This window comes from Polypterus senegalus, chromosome 13 (assembly GCF_016835505.1).
Source record: "Polypterus senegalus isolate Bchr_013 chromosome 13, ASM1683550v1, whole genome shotgun sequence".
Lineage (NCBI taxonomy): Eukaryota > Metazoa > Chordata > Cladistia > Polypteriformes > Polypteridae > Polypterus > Polypterus senegalus.
This window is the reverse complement of record NC_053166.1, coordinates 123,236,898-123,242,897: the sequence shown is the minus strand read 5'-3', so window position 1 is coordinate 123,242,897 and position 6,000 is coordinate 123,236,898.

The following is a 6,000-nucleotide window of genomic DNA, read 5'->3' as shown; positions in this document are numbered from 1 at the left end:
CATGCAGAGCAAGATACACAATATGAAAGTAGAAAAAAAACGACTGTGTCAAAACAAAGAAAGCATTAGCGCAAACAAAGAGAAATTGTTACTCAGAGAAATACCAAAAAGGCGAATAGAGAGCGAATATATGGACATAGGTGATATGTCAGAAGTATGTAAATATTGTAAGGCTTTGAAGTTTAAGTCAGAGAATTTCAAAAACGGAGTTTACTTCACATGCATTTATTGGTTACTTTGCAAAAAAAAAATTATTAACTGCTGATGATGAGCAGGACAAAAGGAATTCAATTCTGATAGAACTGTAAATTAAGAATTTTGAGTTAAGTAATGCTCAATTGAATTTTTTTTATTTATTTTAAATTATTGTTTACTAACTATTCATGACGGTTTGAAGAATTTATATGAGGGTAAGTTAATACTTTATCCATGAAGAATTTATATGATGGTGAGTTAATACTTTATCTGCACTTTTTGTTATAATTTTGTTTCGGTTGGTTGTGCAACTTCTCTGCATTCACATTGAAACACAATGGGGTTATTCGCAGTGGTAATGTTGTTTCCTTGATTGGTTAGTTTCTCTCATTTTATAGGAATGAACATGACTGAGCTACTCTTCACTTGCACTAAAGAAGAACAGGAAGCAGTAATCTGCTTTTTTGAGCTGAAGGTATACCAGGAGCTGCAACCCACAGAAGACTTTCTACACAACATGGAGACAGTGTTCTACCATGGCAAGAATATTTAAGAATGGATTGAGAAGTTCAAAAATGGGCAGGCACGTGTCAAACACGAAGTAGAAGCAGGAAGTCCATCCACGTCCGCTACCGATGAAAACACTAACCAAGTCTGTACCATGATTCTGATGAACCGACAAGGGTTTTGGCCCCTGGTACACCTTCAGCTTATAAAAAGTGGATCATTGCTTACCGCTCTTCTTTGGTAAAAATGGAGAGTGGAACAACCATATTAACTCCTAGAAAACAACAAAAGAAACTGAGTGATCAGGTCGAAACTTTACCACTGTGACTACCACTGTGACTACAGACACACCCAACTTCAACATGTACAGTATATGGACGGGAAAAACTGTGCAGTCAACCCGAACAAAACTATCACAAAAGCATAGATAATTATTGACTTGACCCGCTTAGTTTGTGTTAAAGGAGCTATTTTAGGGTTATTTTAGCTTCAAAACATTTTAATTCCATATGTTTAAATGATCCAAACATCTGCATCTTATTTGTAATTAATTTCTTAATTTAACCAAGAAATCTTCAGTGCTCAATCTTTGTGTTATTTTTAAGATCTTTTGTGTTTGTTCAGATTATTGCTTTCGCTGTGTATTGTTTGTTGGAGCTTTATAAAGTTAATTTGATGCACATTACAAATTGAGATGTTGATTTTATTAATATGATGTTTGTATTTAATAGATTTTTTAACTAACAATATGCATAACACATTTTAAAAAATGCGTATTGTTTTCTGCAACTCGCTCTATTGACTTATTGTGCAACTAAACTTTTTACATTTGAATATGTTTACTCATTTCAGTTCACAAACCTTCAGTTGTTGAAGCAAATTTGAATGAGAGATAAAAATAGCAATATGGCACATCCAAACAGATGCATATTTTATCATGTCACACAGCAGCATGCAGGTTGTTAGTTGTTTCTGTACTGCATTTTCTTTTTTCTTTTGAAATGACCACATAAAATAATAAGTGACGGAGGAGTTTCAAACTAGGATTCCCAGGCATTTCAGTATTTTAACCTGGCAACAGTTTAATTTGGATTATTATTATATGTCAAGTTATATTATAATAGGAGGTAATTGGATGTGTCACCCTGGCTGGAAAACAATTGTCTAGAGCAGTGGTCTTCAATATTAGTCTGGAGACCTCCCATGGCTGCAGGTGTTTGTTCCAGCCAGTTTCATTTTCCTTCTAATTGATTTCATTTACTTAGCTGCTTGTTTTTTCTCTGCTCTTATTCTGCTTTCAGAAAAGCACAACAGTGTGATTTATTGTACATTTCTAAGATATTTAGAAACATTTGTGTTTTTGCTACAGCTTTAAATGCTCAACTCGTTTTTGTTGTTTTGCCTTTTTCTTTGCAGTTTACTATGTTAATTGTATCCTAATAATTACAATTAACTACAGGCAGAGCAGACCCCCAGGGCAGATGGTACTGAATACTGAAATTCTGCAACTACTTCGGCATCAGACCTATTAATGTGTTCCTTAGCAAATAATGGATTAAATACACAGAGCACTTACAAAAGCTCAAAGACAATGATGATGATGATGATGAAAATCTTAAAATACAAGTGAAAAAAACGTACTTTATTCCCTCATATCATACATAAATACTTGAAACATCCATCCATTATCCAACCCACTATATCCTAACTAAAGGGTCATGGGGGTCTGCTGGAGCCAATCCCAGCCAACAAGGCAGGAAACAAACCCCAGGCAGGGCACCAGCCCACCACAGGGCACACACAAACATGCTAGGGACAATTTAAGATTGCCAATGCACCTAACCTGCATGTCTTTGGACTGTCGGAGGAAACACATACAGACACAGGAAGAACATGCAAACTCCATGCAGAGAGGACCTGGGAAGCGAACCTGGGTCTCCTAACTGCGAGGCAGCAGCACTACCACTGTGCCACCGTGCCGCCCTACTTAAAACATTCTAATAAAAAATTACCAAACTTAGTTTTCAAATTTCTACATTGACCCCAATACATGGAAACTGGGAAATAGCAACTTAGAGTTCAATTAAAAAAAGAAGCGAACTACAGGTGGTCTTCCGGACTGAGTCTGAGTGCCATCACTCTAAAGCAGAGGGTCCTCAAGTCCAGTCCTCGGGTACCTCGACAGCTGCAGGTTTTTATTTGATTGGTTTCACAAATCAATGGGTTAGTCTTACTTCTAACTAATCTCATTTTATGTCTCTTATTTGCCTTCAGAAATATTTGCTAGTATTATATTCACATTAACAAAAAAAACTTTTGCTAAGGCTTTAAATCATAACTTCCTTTTTACTGTATTCTAAAAGTGTATATATAAAAATATAAGAAAAACACATATAAACCTAAAGAAACATTCATGTAGTAACTTTTTTTTTATTTTTAAGGAACATTTTTTCTTGTTTTCTTTCAAATTTTGCATACATAAAGTCCAGTCCAGTCACTTAGGCAACTGATTCATGGTACTTGATGAAGTATTTGTGCTCAGCGTTGAGGGACAGGTGGACCTTGCAGACCCTGCAGACCACATTTGACCTCAAAATGTTCCCCTTTCTGCTGCAGTGCTTGCAGGTCTGGTGGTTAAGTGAGGACAGAGGCATGGAACAGGAACAGGTCAAACTAAACTGCACAGAAGTATCTGGATTGTGGCTGTGGTGTCCCTGGGCAGACTTGGGGGCATCATCAGAGGTGCAGGGGCTACTTGGAAATGCTGATCTCCTTTGAGGGCAAGACGTCACAGCCTTCAGTCTGCTGGCACCGTGACAGGCCATCGAGAGCAAGACCCAGGCATTTGTGAGGCTGACATCAACTGCACATGCAAACATCTACATGTACCACATCTTGGATTTCTTGGGGGTATGGTAGAGGTGGACCAGCATGTCACTCTTGTAAATGCTTCCCATGATGGCCTCTTGGTGTCACTGCAGAACCAGTAGACTGAGGACATGGGCTTCACCCTCATGTCCATTGACAGCAGAGTGACAATCTTGCTGTTCTTCCACCTAAGGGCCAAGATCCCATGTAGTCGCAAATACCTTGAGAGACAGCATTCTTCTCCATCTCCTTGATGGACTTGAGTGGAGGTGTGCCTATTCTGTTTTTCCTGGCTGTCTCCATGTACCTGCAGTTCTTGTCCTTGAGGTTCCGCACCATCTCCAGGCTGGTGAGGACACTGTCCACAACGATACCTGTGGTGGTGGAGGAGGACATGGTGCTGGCCAGGATGGAGACTATCTGGCTGGTGGCAGCCATGGCTTTCTGTTCAGGCATCAGGGGGACACCATGGACCTCCAGTGTAGTCTTCCCCTGGTTTAGCACCATGTCATGAATGAAACCATCCTCAGAAACCCTGGCAAACACTTTGAAGCCCCATTTGTCCGTCATGCTCTTGATGTGCTGCTTCAAGTTTCCAGGTGTCTTACTAGTGTAGGCAACTATGCTACAGATGCTGCAGATGTTCTATCAGACGGTTGTGGCGAGCGCTCTCTTTTACACGGTGGTGTGCTGGGGAGGCAGCATAAAGAAGAGGAATGCCTCACGCTTGGACAAACTGGTGAGGAAGGCAGGCTCTATTGTAGGCATGGAGCTGGACAGTTTGACATCTGTGACGGAGTGACGGGTGATGAGCAGGCTCCTGTCAATCATGAAGAGTCCACTGCATCTACTAAACAGTATCATCTCCAGACAGACGAGCAGCTTCAGCGACAGACTGCTGTCACTGTCCTGCTCCACTGACGACTGAGGAGATCGTTCCTCACCCACACTATGCGACTCTTCAATTCCACCCGGGGGTGTAAATGTTAACATTGTACAAGATTATTGACTGTTATACCTGCCTCACACTCTCCACCTTGCATTTTTTAACTTGCACTGCATTGTTATCACTCTTTAATTAATATTGTTTTTATCAGTATGCTGCTGGAGTATGTGAATTTCCCCTTGGGGTTTAATAAAGTATCTATCTATCTATCTATCTATCTATCTATCTATCTATCTATCTATGACCTCACCAACAGACTGCTTTGGAGTCTGTGGCTCACTCCTGAAGGCAGTAATCAAAAGGCTGAATGTGGCTAGATCTTGAAGAACCAGTTGATGGTGCCAGGGATCTGAGTGTTATCATTGATTTGGACAAGCCTCTTCATTAGCATGAACCTCTTAGATGACGTAAGGTTTGTAACTTGAGCGACCTTGAACTCTGTTATGCAGTAATTTTCAATGGAGGGCAGCTCAGCATTCCCCATGTAGAACAGGATAGCCACAAACTTCTTCATCTTGTCTTAAGTGGTAGTGAAGGTGGTGTTGATATCCTAGTGGACTGCATATAAGCTGGTCTGGTACATTCTGTGCCTGATGAATGAAGTACCTGTTGAAATATCTCAATGAAGTTGGGGTTGAGTGCTGGTACTCAGGCAGGGCTGGGTTGTCCAGGTCAGTCTTATTCCAGGTGGTTAGCCTGGGTGCTGGCTTCCTCTTCTTGGTGGGCATCTTGGTTTGTATTCTTATAATTGTTGTTGTCCTTGTCCTCAAACACCACCACTGCACGCAACACACACTTCTTCTTGGCAGAGGGGCCTATATCACTCAGGCCTGGAGTGTCCAGGTTGTGGATGGATGGAATGAAGTCAGTGTCTGCCATGTCATTGACTTCCAGTGATGGTGGGGTGGGCTGGCACAACAACAGTCTCCCTCTTTTTGTAAAACAGCAGAGTAGACAGCTGCAAAAAGAAAGAATGTAAGTTTGTAAAACAGTAACAGTAAAGTGTAGATCTACTCAAAACAAAAAATATTAACATATAAATTGTAAATGTATATATATAAAATTCTTTTCGCGCTTGAAACGGAAATTACGTATGACCATGTGATACGGAAATTATGTATGACCACAGAACATATTATAATACAGGAACTAATCACTTCGTTTGTGGACGCCATTTTTATATCGTCTTTATGAATTGTTATTTGTGTGAGAGTTACTTTACTGCTATTGAAAAGAAGTAAACAAAAACATGCCAATCTATCCCATAGAAGTGCGCCCCATGTCGCCCTCTCCCAGCCCTCCTCTCTGGACTCCAGCCCTGAACCGTTCACCGCTAGGCATGTTCTGACAGAGAAGTTTTAATTATTCGTCCACATGACTGTCACAGAAACTGCCACATTATAACTTTTTTTTAATTGGCGGTACTTGATAGTAGAAGAGATGATGAAAACAGCTTTGCATCTTTCTACTTTTTAACTGCGCCA